This window comes from Opisthocomus hoazin, chromosome 14, assembly GCF_030867145.1.
Source record: "Opisthocomus hoazin isolate bOpiHoa1 chromosome 14, bOpiHoa1.hap1, whole genome shotgun sequence".
NCBI classification, from domain to species: Eukaryota; Metazoa; Chordata; class Aves; order Opisthocomiformes; family Opisthocomidae; genus Opisthocomus; species Opisthocomus hoazin.
In genome coordinates, this window is record NC_134427.1 from 19,272,790 (window position 1) to 19,287,938 (window position 15,149).

The 15,149-nt window shown below is 43.1% G+C and overlaps 1 long non-coding RNA gene across 1 annotated transcript; it reads right to left on the minus strand.

The window, feature by feature from the left end:
- On the minus strand, positions 1 to 12,770 carry LOC142363126 (uncharacterized). Its single transcript, XR_012765512.1, has 3 exons — positions 12,505 to 12,770; positions 1,839 to 1,966; positions 1 to 61 (listed from the first exon to the last, which is right to left on the minus strand). It is a non-coding gene; the product is annotated as an uncharacterized LOC142363126 (long non-coding RNA).
- Between the last annotated feature and the right edge of the window lie 2,379 nt (positions 12,771 to 15,149).

The window sequence follows — 15,149 nt, forward strand, 5'->3', positions numbered from 1 at the left end:
GCCTGAGGTGGCTGTGGAGCTGGGCAGCAGCACAGCCAGCAGCTCCTGCTGACGGCCATCCCTGTGGATGAATTAACAATTGGTCAACATGACAAGAACCCAACCTCTCCCTGCATTTCATCTCTCTAACCATCAGTTACCCCCTACACTGTGCTCAGGCAAACCTCCACTTTCTTCTCCTTCCCCTCCTGCTGATTTATGTGGCATCTCCAGTGTGCTTCCCAGGCTCCCATCCTTTCTTTTTTCTGCACCTTTTGATGTCTTGGGCCTGAACTAGAGAATTACTGAAGAACTGCTCGCTCCTGTGCCAGGACTGACTAAAAGCATGCTTAGGATAAAGGGCCTAGGAAGGGGGAATGTTCTAGCACCGCTTTTAGAAATACCACTGCCAAGTTCTACAACCCCTGTAATTCACGGTGTTACAGCTTACAGCTCTCATACCTTCCCTTGCTGGTACCCTGCAATAGTCCACCGGTGTTACTGCATTTACCTCCCGTTTATCCAGTAGAGTAGAACTGTGCTGAAATCTCAGTTTACTCCGGCACCAGCAAGGGACCTGACTCACCAGAGGCCACTGGGACACCAGAGCACTAAGTCTCTCATCCCCAAACCCTGATCCGTGCCCATGACAGCTACTCCCCCCTCACAGTCCCCAGCTCAAAGTCCCAGGCTGCAATTGCCTCCTAACTTTGGAAAAAACAGCTCATCGCCCAGCCTCACTGGCAACTTCTGATTCACCACAGCTGAAACGAGGAACACCTGTAGCTCCCAAACTGCGTGTCATCTGCGGAGAAAGCACTTCCCCACCCACGCACCAACAGCCTCACATCAGCCTGGGGAAAGGCTGATGGGGGGCACTATCACCATGCTGAGGACCTCGCTGAGGCGGCACTGGCACAGCTCAGCCCTGTCATGCAGTCAAACAGACATCACAACCTCTTGTCCGTATGAGACACAGCCAGCCAGTGCTTTCCCCAAGGTACAAACATGACTGGCTCTAAAGAGAAACTCCAGGGGAATCACAGACTTTCCTGGAGACCTCATTATCCCATGCTGCTGCAGCAAAAGCTCAACTAAAGGACATGCAAAAAGCTATCAGCAAAACATCATTCAAACTCTTTTAAATGTCAGCAACACTTTGCATTGAAAATAGATTTCTTGGTTACTAATGAGTAAACATTACAGAAAATGCTAAAAAATAGTAAAATAACCTTTAACATTATATTAGTTCGGAAATAAATATATTAAAATAGGGTTGGGGCATATATTAGAGAGCTTGTTCAGTGACAAGGAATGCTTGTTAGCTCTGGGTGCTAGGTGACTCTTTGGAAATTATTACGTACAGATTTAGGCATCTGAAACAATGGTAACACTCCAGAGAGAAATCAAAAGTCACACACAAAGCCCATGTTGTTGGAAAGACTTTTGTTAGCTACTGTTTTATAATGACTTGTGCACCCAAGGGAGGCAGCAGAGACCAGGGCAGCAGGGAGAAAGCACAAGGAAACCTGAATGCATCCTGGATGAACACCAACACCTACTCAGAGGCTTTTTCGGGTCTGCTAAAAAGGACTTAAAAAATGCAGAGGCGAGAGAGAAAATGTCCGTCTCCCACTGTTCAGCTCCTGCCATGCTTAATAAAATGGAACCTTATGTGTTCTTTTTAAATAAAAAAAGTGCATCAAAAATAAATGAGCCCTTTCTTCAAACTCTACTAATGGAAACAGCCCACGTGACTCCGTATTTGACCAGCTGCTCAGATCAGAAAGGGCAGCAGTAGACTGCCAGGCAGTACACTCCATGTTATTCTCTGCTTTTGGCCCCTGACTTTTACAGACCTGTGTCAGCTGTAAGATCTTCAAACTTCGTCCCAGCTTCACACCTGGAACAGCGGACACACAAAGGCTGTGGGTGCAATCTCGGAGTCATTGCCCATCAGCCAGCTTGCCTCTCCCACAGTAAGATGCTGAAAGGGTAAAAAAGCAAGGTTGTATTTGTAGTAAGGAGATTTTCACCAACCCCATTCTTCACTGACAAAATGAGAAAGGACTACGTAAAACCAGTGATCCATTTTCTAAGATTGCTCCTATTAAAGAACGTGTATGGAAGGGAGGAAACAATTTTCTTTCTAGATACACTGTTCCAGTACTTTGGTATGAGATTTCTTTATCATTATTTTATAATCATATGATTATTCTGAACAATTAGTCCCATTTAATCATTCTGTATGTCTTCCTGTTTATCCTCCACTAATAATTCTGACCCTCATTATCCAGTTTCACCCAAAACCCAAGTGGCTGTGAAGAGAGAGACTCTGACAGCTTCATCAAGGGAAAGGAGGTACCATGGACTTCACCTCTCAGACACCAGAAAATCCATACAAGGATTATCAGAGATATCCAAACTGCAGGGAAAAGTCTTCAAATTTACATATACACAGGGGAAATTCAAGCACAAAATACAAATTCACAGAAAACAAGGCTTCGTGAATACTGCTGTTCATGGAAAATACTCATAGTAGTGAAAGCCTCACTTTACATTCAGTTAATAACTCCCCAAGTGCTTTGCTGATTTGGTTTATCTTGGTTTGGGGCAGATCTAGACAAGCTACGCCACCAGAGAGACTCTGCCCAGCATAAGGGTATTAGATCGGTGTATCGCAACAGGTCAGCACACAGCGGGGTACAGGCAAGTATCTCCTAGTGTCAGCCAGGTCCACGGCTTTGTGACAGGCTTGAAAGCAAGGAGCAGAAGCAAACAGCAAGTTAATTCACTGTGATTCTCTGCGGCTTCACACGTACACAGATGTACTGACACATTCACCCAAGTCTCCACAGCCTGGCCTGGGAACAACCGTTATAGCAAAGTGGGGACCACTTTGTACCAGCCACAGCAGGGACTGCAGCTCTTCACCATGCCATTTTCTTAAAGTTGGTCTGTTCAGTCAGAGAATGTCTTTTACAGTAAGTCGCAATTATTTTTTACAAGAAATAAAAGCTTAGTGGAATCTGAAAGAAGTAACGCTAGTCTTTGCTGAAAGAGCTTATTATAAAGGCGACCTGTGTGGGCGAGAAGGGGAGAAAGGGACAGACGCCAGCTAAAATGGGCTGAAGAGAAAAATCAAAGAATAGTTGGGATAAATGAAGTGCAACCTCTACTTCAGAGATTAAATTATTAATTACTCCTGAAGAAAGCCCTGTGTTTACCTCACCTACACTCAATGCCTTAACAACGGCCACCATCAGTGCTGCATTATAACAGCACACACTTAGCTGGAGCTCAGGCTTATTGCATTACAGTGGATTTTAAACATTGCTGCTCCTCAAAGGCAACGATATGGGGTCAAGAAGATAATACCCGTTGCAGAGAAATCTAATTCCAAAGCTGGAAAAGTCTCTTCCCACCCCAAAATGGCTTTAGGTATTGAAATGAATCCTATATTACAGCTCAGCTTTGGTCAAAGTAGAAATTCTGACAGATTTATTACTACCTTATCAAGCGACTTCATGGTTTCAAAAAATAGATATATTCTTCTAAAATCCATTTATCCAGACAGAATTCAATAGTTACATGAAGTATGCTCATTTAATTGAAATTTGCTCCTAGCATGTGACTCCAGGGCTCTCTCCATCTGCAGCACCCCACTGACGCCTGCGTCCTTTTATTCCTGCGGCCTATCTTCCACATTCACAAGCCCACTTAAAATCATGTTCAGGCACTTTCCTTTATGCCTTTGCATTCTCAGAAAATTGCTTTTTAACTTGGGTCAGCTCCAATTTTAACTTTATTTTTTAGGAAATGTTTTTAATCTGCAGCAGCCCAGCATTTATATACCTCATTTTACAGCGCTGCTTTTGAAGAAATGAAGGCAGTGGCCAAGGCCAAGGCCCGCCAAAGCAGCCGGCCACATTCATCGAACACGCCGTGAGGCTCTGGAGGAGGCAGAGCAGAGCGGCTGTAATTTCAGCACAGGCCCTCCTCAGCCTCCAGCACGGGGCAAAAACACTGCTTGGTAATGCTGGATTTTAGGACGTGCTCTCCAGCACGCACATGTCTGTAGGCCAACTGGACCAGCCGCTATCTCAAAGCACTTTACTTACACAAACTTGCTGATTCATGAAGAAAGCTAAAAGCCCGTCCAAGAGCTAAGGACATCCTTGGAGAAGGGTAAGCAGAAATCATCACTCAGCTAAAAGCTTTCAGTTGTACTAGGACACATCTGAAATAACTTGTTCAATTCAGGTCACCTCGAAACAGGCAGACGAGATGCCACGGGAGTCTGGGGCAACCAGGGAGTCCACAAGGCAGCTTTACACGATTCCCCTCCAGCCGCAGGCGAGGAGACATCGGGCTCTGGGAGCACCCACAGACAGCACAGGGGGAAGAGAAGGGTCTGGCAGAAGGGAGACCAGAAAGGAAAACTGTAGAGATCTGGACTGAAGTTTCCACTCACTGTAACTACTGCACATCTCAGCCCGTTGTCTTACTCCAAAGGTTTGCTGTAAGATGCATTAGTACTTACAGTATACTACTTGGCAAGGGGTACAGCAGGACCATCACAAAAAGAATAATACTTAATTTGGAGTAGCTACCTGCTGTCCCCACTCCTCTTAGCACAATCCACCAGCAGAGACGATGTACACCTTTTAATAGAACATATTTAATGTAGCTTGATCTGTGCTAGAGACGGAGGAGTCCAGAAGTGGGAACAGGAGAGCAGCTGTGGTTCCAAATCACCCACTCTAATTATAATTATACTCCCAATAAACATTTCATATCAGGATCCAACAGACAGTGCTCCTCTGTTTCAGATTCGTAACAAGCAGGTATTTATTGCAAAGAAATGACACAGAATAAGCAGGGATACTAAGAAACCACTGTTGCATATAAATGAAGGAAGACTCCAAACATAAAACAAAGCTTTGACTAAAAGCACATTAGAAAAGAAAATCCTGACAGTTGTACAAATGATTGCACACAACCGACTCGCTGATGTAGGCTACAGACTGAACTTCTAAAAATTAGCCAAGAAGCTTTTTAAACACATATTGTACTTTTTTTGGTTCCTGTAATGTATTATTAATGTAGAGGAGCTGATGCTTCATATTTCTTTTTGTCCACTTCCAATCATAGTGCCAAGTGCACTTATCTGAAGGACATTATTTTAATGAAGTCATTTATGCCCTTAAAAATTAATATGTCAGAGCAGTTAAAGTCCAGTGACTGTAACCAAACCAAATAATGTATAATGGAGATATGCAATGAGAAAAAAAATACAGCCTGAAGTCAAGGTTAAGTAGTTAGCCTTAGGAAAATAGTGAGAAGAAGAAGAAAAGCCAACACCAATTGTATGTCCCCTTGACGTGCTACAAAGTATACCATTACCTTGTCACCACCGCACTGTATACAGTTGTGGACTGAGATTCTTAAGTATCACTGTACTGTACACTGGAGGCTCCAGCAGTTCTATCTTCATTTGAGGAGATAAAAATGATGCTCTTGTGGTCTAGAAACACTTGACCCAAGAGAAGCCCCTTTAGCAGCGCAGTACCAGAGCTTCTCAGAGCCATGACTAAAACTGTCCTTTTTGTAGTAGTTTCATGCAAGCTCAAAACACTGCAAAAACATGACGAAACATTTGCTCTTCCTGTTCCTTAAACTAAGTCATACAGAAACTGCTCTTTAATTCCATCAGTGCATGAAACTTCATTCATCATTTGCATAAAGCCCTAACAGACTGTTATTGCAGCAGCTCCTTAAATTAGAACACCTCCAAGTCAGCGCCTCCCATCTTAAATAATTCAGCTTTTCCCATATTCAGGTAAAACTGAACCAGGTACATCCCTCCAGCCCTAAAATGTCAACAACAGGAACAGCAAGAATACAAAGTGCTCATGTTGATTTGCTACTACTTCATCTCTTTGCTTGCCATGAACTTTTCTTCATTGAGTGCCATCATTTGGATAATTATTAACAGAAGTAGATTTAGTCCCCTGCGAAACGAAAGGAATTGTTCACATCCAGAGCTGAGGTTCCTCCCTGCAAGCTCCAGCAGATGCGCCGCCTATGAATTCACTGCCCTCCTTGGGTAGCGGAAGGGGATTCCCAGCGAAGCATACATGAAGAGTTACTCCTGTGTGCAGCTGTCCTGATGTCCAACTCCTCCCACCCCACTCCAAACAAACTGACAACGTTTTTTTCTCTCCTGCAGAGAAAGACTATGTCCACTGGAACCCATGCATCAGTTGGTAATCTAATCCCATGGCAGTTCACTTAAGCTACTGCTCGCATAGGGGTCGATTTATCCAATATTAGTGGCAAATGCTTCCAGACAACAAAAGCAGAGTCACATTTGCTGAACCCATCACAGATATTCACGTGTTCTCCTTGGGCCATGGAATTTACTGGTTTGACCAACTCCTTTCTCCTATGAAAGCAACTTAGCAGTCTCAGAGGTGCATCTCCAAACCGGGTTAAGGTACCTCCAGAGCATTCATAAGGTAAAGAAATGTAATTTAATTTGTGATTGCATAAACCAGTCACAGAAGCCTCACAACAAGCCTGCATTTTCATTTCTTTCATAGTAGACATTTAATTATATGATAATTACTTACAGCTTGCAGCTCAGCTTCTACTTTTATGAAATATAAATTGCACTTCACTCAAAAGTGCAGGATGAACATTTAAGAGGCTTCATTAAGTAGGTTTTAAGATTTTCCTGACGACTTTCTTTAAGCTGTGGAATGGAAAGCAGATGTACCTGTAAACTGAAACTTGCTCCACAGAAGAACAAAGCAGAATTGCTAATGTAACACCAGGATGGATGAGCCTTTACAAGAAAAAAATATTAATTTTTAACAAATACATTTTTTTAAATAACAAACAAAACATTTCTGTCAAGCTGCATGATAAAAGGGACGAGGAGAGAAGAAGCAGTATTGCCAGCTCTCAGATATAAACAAGGCTCTTTACTCCCAATTTCCAGTGCTTGGAAGCCTGAGGTTGCATCAGACCCCCACTGTCATTAAAGCAGACAGACAAAAAAAAAAAAAAATCAATTAATTTGTAGCTTCCTAAAAAGCCTAGAAAACAGGAATTATAAAAGCAGAAAGATGAAGGCAAGAAAAATAACTTCACCTGAATTTATGTATTGTAATTCTGTGACTGTTTTGACCTCTCTCTTGATTTCAGACCATTAGGAGATGAAGGCGCTGGTACTTCTGCTCTGTCATATCTACACAGTACTGCAAGCTCAGACTTGGAAAAAAGGTATGAGGACACAAAATCACCAAAGACAGAGGTCCTGGGTGCTACAAAACATTGTGCAGGTGTTCCTGTTCTCTGGTGGCCATATCAATACCACACAGTGATGGTAGAAAGGTGCCTTTTGCTGCAAATCCTGAAGGAAACCATTACTCAGGCAGGCAGAGTAGTCATCTGCTGCAGGGTCATGGCTATTTCCATCCCAGTGTGCCAAGATGTGAACTCTACCCTCTGAACCTCCAACAGGTAAGTTTTACTTATTTTAGTTTAGCAGTTGGGTATGCCTATACTATTAACTACATCTGGATTCATTAAACATGAATATACAAAATGAGATAATAAAACTAACTAACATACATGATCTGCCTGTAAATTATGGGAAGAATTTGCTCCTGGAGAAAAGAGAATGCACAGAACCATGCAAGTTGTCTCTGCAATTGCATCAGGGTGCCATAGAAAAAGCAATCAAGTACAGTCATTAAAATTTGCCTGTCATTTCCAAAGGCAGCAAAAAAAAAAAAAACCAGAGGATTAAAATATCAGAAGTCTAAGCCATCTTTTGAAGAAAAGGCAATAAAACATTTGTTAGGAACAAAAACTATTCCAAAGTGAAAACTGAGAATCTGTAAAATTCACTAGCGAGGTCCTACCTGCCAACAGCTGAATATTAGTCTGCTGCAGTAACACGACCAACAGACAACCTGCATTCACACCAGCACACTGCGAGTCAGAACCTGGCCCGCACTTTCTCCTGGCTCAAGACAAATACAACATCGTGAGAAGCCCCTTCTAGCAGCTGACAATGGTTTCCACCAGCTAGAACAATAAATCCCAAATGAATGCAGACATAGACAGAGCTTCTTAACTGAAATGAATCCCATTCTGGCATTAAATGTCACTAGTAGCTGTTAATGGCACTAAGCACAGGAACAGAAATTTGCATAGGAATTATTACATGATGCGTGCCCCTCCCTATAATGACGATGGTCTCCCAGTGACTTTTGCAGGAGCTTTTAATTGATTTGTTTGGAAGAGGATCTCGATAGTGCAATTGTTAATCTGAGACACCAGAGTGAAAACAGACTGCTGGCTTCAGCTGACTTGGGAGATCTATAAATACATACGCTATTTCATAGTAGCTAAGTGCGTTAAGTAGTTCAGATAGGTTAAACTTAATATTTAATACACTGTCAATGCAGTTCTGTGCTTCTGTGTATTCTATATTTAAGACTGAACAATTGCTTAAAACATGTTGTCCAGCATCTTACTATCCCCAGAAAACCTAAACGTTGAGCTCAAGTGACAGTCTACTGCAGACAAGTATGGCACAGCTATTGTCTGCCACCCTCAAAGTCAGGCCACAGTGGAGAAAAATTCTTTCTGAAAGGGAGGAACACAAAACTGGGGACTTGCCTAGACCAGGGCACTCTTAAGGAAGCTGATCAGATCTAAAAACACCAATTGAAAGGCTCAGTTAAACTGCATTAAGTCCTTGTATGTACACTCTCACTCAGAATTAAAGTACCCTTAATTCAATTAGGGTTTATTAATTTCCAAGGGAGAACTAAGCTTACCAAAATTTCAGTTACTTAAATTCTGAAGAAACACGTCTCCCCAGAATTTGATCATTTGGTTTAAAAGCCACTTGGGAATAATTTTCTTAAGGTGCTTCGGAACAATTTTCTCAAGATGTTTCCATCTAGAGCAGCATTTGCAGACTGTGGTGTCTTTACTGCAGTACTGAGCGCTCACATTACCGCAGAGTCACCTCTGTGCAGTAAGTGAAGTCGGTTTACTATGTTTTTCCTTCCTCTGGAGAGGATAAACCCCAAAGAGACAAGCAGCCCCACAGATGCTGCTGGTCTCTATGCAGAGGCTGTGAACAGTGCTCCTAATTCGCTGCTGTCTGGAGTCAGCCATGATCCAGTGGAAAATACGAGAGCCAACATGTGACAGCAAGGTGTGCCTTGTCTGGAACAAGAAGAGAAGTTCATCTTTATTTTATATAGTTTACAAAAGGGCATAAAATGCCAAGCCATTTCATTCTCAACAGCTTCTTCCATTATCTACTGCAGCACGTAGCACTTAGCAGCTAAATAACAGCAAAGGAAAGAAATTAAGAAGTATAGAGGAGAGAAAGGAGTTGTATGTCCAGCTGAGACGTGAAGTGAATCGAGAGACAGTGCAAGGCTGCCTTAGGTAGGATTGAACATATCTCCTGCACCCTTAATTACACCAACGCAGCCTGCTGGGGTCAGGCTCTCATATACCTTCATATTGATCAGTAACATCTCAAGCTGTGGAAATCAGCTTAACGCTGAAACAAAAGCTACCTGCTGGGCTGCAGCATATAAAAATATAAAGATATTTTGTAAGTACAAAAGCTGCACTGAAGGAAAGTGGCTCTGTGAGCTGCCCAGAAGCCTCGAAGGGCCTCTCCCACAGGGAAAAGGCCACCAAGAGCTACTGTGGGACCCAACATAATTTTGGCCATAGACAGCTCTGGAAGGAGACAATGACTTGGAAGGGCACCTGCGTGGAACCCCACACTCTGCAAACTCCCTGGGCATGGCAGCAAAGCCTGAGGAGGGACCCCACAGCTGCAGCCACCCTAGGGCCAGAACTAAGGCCTAAGAACACAAACACGCCATGGGCAAGCACCTCTCCAAAACCACATCTTACTTCTCAGGTGAAGCAAATGCCCATACGAGTACTTTGTCCTCTGTACCATATGGTCCCCTATACAGTGTCACATCTCCCCCTTGCTTACATCTTCCACAGCTGCTTTTCTGGAACTTGTCTCATGTCCAGAGAGGGAAGAGGTGGGTTAAGGGACAGGGGGACATCACTGCCTTCTCTGTCCTGGCGTCTCTGCACTGCTGTTTCCATCATAGCCCATGAGTAAACAACAAAACTGATCCTTCACCAGAAGGATCATCGAGTGAAACATTTTGAAGACAGTGGGAAGGTAAGGGGAAGGTCTGATCATGCTGCCCCATAAAAATAAAAGGTTTCTTTTGATCTCAGCTGCTGCAGTTCCATTAAATCTGGCTGAAATTTTGCACCTGCAACAACTGCACAATTAAGACTAAGAGATACAGTTGTAATTTAAATCTATAATTAAAACAAAGCTTCTAAAGAGCAATCTTTTATTCTTCCCAATCTGTGCTTCTAACTTTTTATCAGTTCGAGGCATTTTTAAAGCCCACTGCAAGACATAATGCCACACTGTTCCCAGGAAGTTAAGTGGCAGGGCCTCAGACAACATCTGCGATCAGGCAGGTGCACTTTGTGCTCCACTGAAGAATGTCCCATTTTTCATAGTTGGGTACTGCTAGGGAACCTCATTAGAAACCAAATTACTACCTGCATCAGGTTTACACTAATGTATCGACATCTACAGCACTTGTTAAATGAACCGTAAATCCAATACACTAAAGTCATTTTCAACTGAATCAAATCAGGTTTCAGTCAAAAGAATTACAATTGTTATATACTTAATGCTTGGCACTTTCCTGGTGTCTCCAGCTAGATCATTTCAGACACAGAGAGAAAATTGTAAACCTGTGAAACAGTGCAAGCTAAATTGGACACACTGCAAGCATACTAAACACGGAGCTAGGAGTTTAAGGATGATAATTGGCTCTAATTGACTAGTTGGTAAAGCTATCCAGGCATCCACGGGCACACTCCTTACTAATCTGTTTTCAACATGCTATTTTCTTCTCCTTTGTTAATTTATACTTTCTTATTATAAACCACATTGTTTGCATTTCCTGGAATCTTTGCTTTCTAAATCTTTAACTCTTTGCTCCCCTCACAAGTAACGGCTTTATAGGAATACGGACCCAGCTGCAACACATAAGGAAAAGGAAGAGCAGCAGCACTGTGCAGAGTCTTCCTCAGACCATTTCAGACTCGACAGGAATCAAAATGCCTTCCAGGCCTGAGGAAGCAAATTCCCACTCATGTGTTGTCTCTTCCCCTCACAGCCACCACTGGTCATCTTTTAATACCAATTTAGAAAACCTTGACCCGTGTGTGAGGACTGCATAACCCCTTATTTACTTTTCACTCAGGGGACAGATGATTTCTCAGTAAATGCAGCACTACCATCCAGTGCCTGGTTGTGGCCATGTGCACAGTGCAAAAGGGCATGCCAGCAGAAAGGACAAAGCCAGTTTCCCTCTGCCCCACTCCCCCAGCCTAATCCCACAGCTTGTTTAAACAAAGACATTTGAAAGACCCAATTCAAATTCAGTACAGCTATGAATCTGAACTAGCAGATTTGTCCAGCTAGATTTTCCTCCAGCCTCATACAGAGACTTTCCCTAAGTGGCTTTAGTTCTGCTTAATTTGTTTCCCAGAAATGGAAAATCGCAAATGGAAATTAAAAAGGAAGTATGAGCCAGCTCGTCTATCAGCATAAATCCATCCTGGTACCAGTGTATTACACTGACACTTGGTGTCTGAGGAACCTGAGCTCCTGATCAAGAGTTTAGAGAGATTAAATTCATTTACTAGGCCAGACTCTAAACAGCTTTCTCTGGTCTGTTACTGTCTAAATCCCAGGCAGATTATCTGTGCAGGTACTCCTCCTCCCCTTTGCTTGGAGCAGGGCTGTCTCCATGGCATTCTCCAGCAATAAAGAGGTGCCCCTTGGAAGAAGTAGCCACACAAAAGAATAAAAGGCCACATTAAATTTATGCAGCCTGGAAGCAGCTCTGCTGATCAGCCAGAAATCAATTGGTGACCTTCTACTATGTGAAGAAATAACCTCAGTAGAAAGGGTGAAAACTACTCGCTTCCATTCACTCACAGAGCTGGATTGCCTGGAGAGTTAAAGCTGTCCAGCTGGATGGTGCTCTCACACCTCTGGCCGCTTTCCACCCCCGTTTACCATTTTCCACGCTGCCTGTGTTGGTTTTGGCAGCCCACTGTGCTGTTCCCAGAAGATTCCAGCAGAAAGTCATCCTGCCAGTGTATTCAAGGACACCTTCTCAATACACTGTTACTCATCTGACTCATTTATAGGCTGATGGTGAAAGTGCGGACACCCACACAGTGTATCCCATGCCCCTGTCATTGCTGGAACGCTGGATCTGCCCCTAGAGTGGGGCTCCTGAACCTCCCCCCAGTCAGCAACTCATTATGGAAGAGCACAGAAAATGCTGGTAAGTTGAGGTAAAAACCACAGCCTTGAGCAGAGTAAACGTGGTTAGAGTGGAAGATCACACTTACCTTGGAACAGATTTGTTTTTAACCACTTCTCCCCTCTGTCTCATTCTGTTTTCCAGCATATTGTTAGTTCCTTCCTCCCCTGCGAACATGTGTCATGCACACCAATCTCACATAGGTATAACTCCTTTAAGTTGCTTCCACAGACTGCTCACAGTTTGCAGCAGTGTCCATCGGGAGGTGGGTGAGAATGACACGACACTGTGCAAGTGGCATCACTTCACTGCAGTCATCTCTTCAGCAAGGTGGCACGTGGGAAGGCTGTGCACTCCTCACCGCATCGGAGATCCTGATAAACAAAGGACATCAGTCAACACTACTACACTTTAACTACGGTGATTATATCTCCTGGCTCCACCCTGCAAAATAAAGAGAGTAGGTGCTGATTTACCAGCTGTAAGGTCACTTGGCATCCTACAAAGTCAGCTACAGTGGTGTACCTACACTGGATGCTCAACAGACAAGCTAAACATCAGTGGGATAACCAGCACCGCAGCTAATGCAGAAGTTATGAACTGGAGATCTCTGTTACTAAACACATAAGCTGCTGTGGCACAAGAATGAATAAAGTCTTGGATTTCACTGTAGCTGAGTGTGTGCACCTGGACCTGCCCCACACGTTCTCCAGAGGATAAGGAGAACACATGACTACATTTGGCTTCACTTTACAGATGACAAAGAAGCTGCAGGGCAAGTGGGGAACAGAGTTCACAGAAAGCCTGGTCCACTGGGTAAGGGGCAAGAGTTTCAAACTACATACCAATGCAAGGGTAATACGAAGAAATTAAGGTTAGTTCTGAGTCAGTTACAAAAGCTCAGAACAAGGGGTGGCTATGTGAGACTTTAAAAACTGGCAGCAGTTCCAAAAAATCAAAGCCAATCTTAAACTGAGCTGTAAAGGAAACACACAAAATCCCTAATATAGTAACAGGTCAGAAAAGTCGCTGCAGTGCAGAGCTCTCCAAATATAACACAACAAACAAGCTGGTTAATGCTGTCTTGGTAAAGTCAGGATCATTTTCTTGTAGCACAATGTCTGTACCCAACAACGGTGCAAACCAATGCACCAAGTCACATAACCAGTGTAGGAGGATCAAAACACCTTCTGCAAACATCTTAGATGGAGGCTTCTGCCTGTTGAATCAGCTGCTATGCTTTTATTGTTTTTTATGACTGTCTTTTGTCTCCATCCAAACTAATTATGTCTAAATCAATGGCAATGGTAGATTTGGCATTGATTATCCCTGTAGACGTTCTCAACTTAAACTGTCCTTCCGCATACAGATAATTCCCTTGGCTATCTCCTGCCAGGGCATCAACACCTGAGTATTTATTCAACTAATTATTTTTAATCACATGTAATCACTGGCTTTTGATTTAAATTACAGGAACACCAACAGCTTCTCTATCCTGTATTATCCAGAGACATCAGAAGATGGGCTCCCTTAGCAGTGAGCCGCTGTCTAATATTCCACTTGGAAACGTGCACTGAAACCGAGCTGCGTTCACACGATTGGGTTCCTCAGCCACAGACCCTGTACCAGACAAGGTGTCCATCCAAGCAGATCATTTATGGACTCTTACCAGTATAAGATCAAATGTACCAATGTAATAAACCAATGTGTCTACATTTCCCTTACTGGATGCCAACAGTTCAAAAAGCTAGAAACTGTCAGGCTTTTTGGCATAATAAAAAGACTTTTGCAGCTGCCTCTCTAATGTCTGCCTCTCCAAGTCTTCCCTGGCCTGAAGGGGGATCCTAAATTCAGAAAGAGAAGCAAAGCCCACAGTGATCGGAATGACAGTTGGGTCCACCTGCTGGCATAACTACCAGAAAGTTCAAAAATGTAAAGGGGGTGTGGCATTTATGGGCATAATAGTTTTCTGTCTGTTCTACCTCTAAATTAGAAAAAAGAATGAGTTGCCTATTGGAAGGGAAAGGCTCCTACATTATCAGAGCAAATTACTGTTGTCCACCTTTTTACTTGTATACAAGTCATCTAGGTCAAAAGTACCTGCTTGACCTTTCATACTGAAAAGCATGACCAAATAGATGCAAAAATTTTTCTGACATTTGAAACTCAGAATGTAAAAATAGTCTCAAACAGTCCCTCTACATCTGAAACTTGTGTTTACTTCTGAGACAAACAGGATTAGTCTCAGTGACAGATTAATTTGCTTTTTGATATGGAAAGAGTGCTCTGCAGGATGAACACAAAACACTGTGCAGGCTCCAGAGGACTGCAGCAGCGCATTTCACCTCCAGGTCACCGGTTCAAATCCCTTCTAGGGGTAGGACTGAAAATTTTTTAGTGTCTAATGATTGTTCAATGGCCCATGTGAAATGAGTTTTGTAGTTGTGCCTTCACTCCAAGTAACACCACTAAGCATCTTAGTGGTGAGGCCAAGGACTGGGCAAATGTAGTGAGCAGCGAACCCTCACGCTTTCTGAGAGTTTCCTTTCCATGAAGGAAAGTCTGCTCTTGAGCTGACTGCAATAAAATTGTTCAGTAACAAAACAGAGGATTTCATGGCATTGGGGCTTCTCAGCTCATTACTTGTCACCAGAATTAAATTTGTTCTAAGTGAATGTTCAAGACAGCATTTATAACCCAGTAGCACCTGTTAAAAACTGCAATCTGATTCAG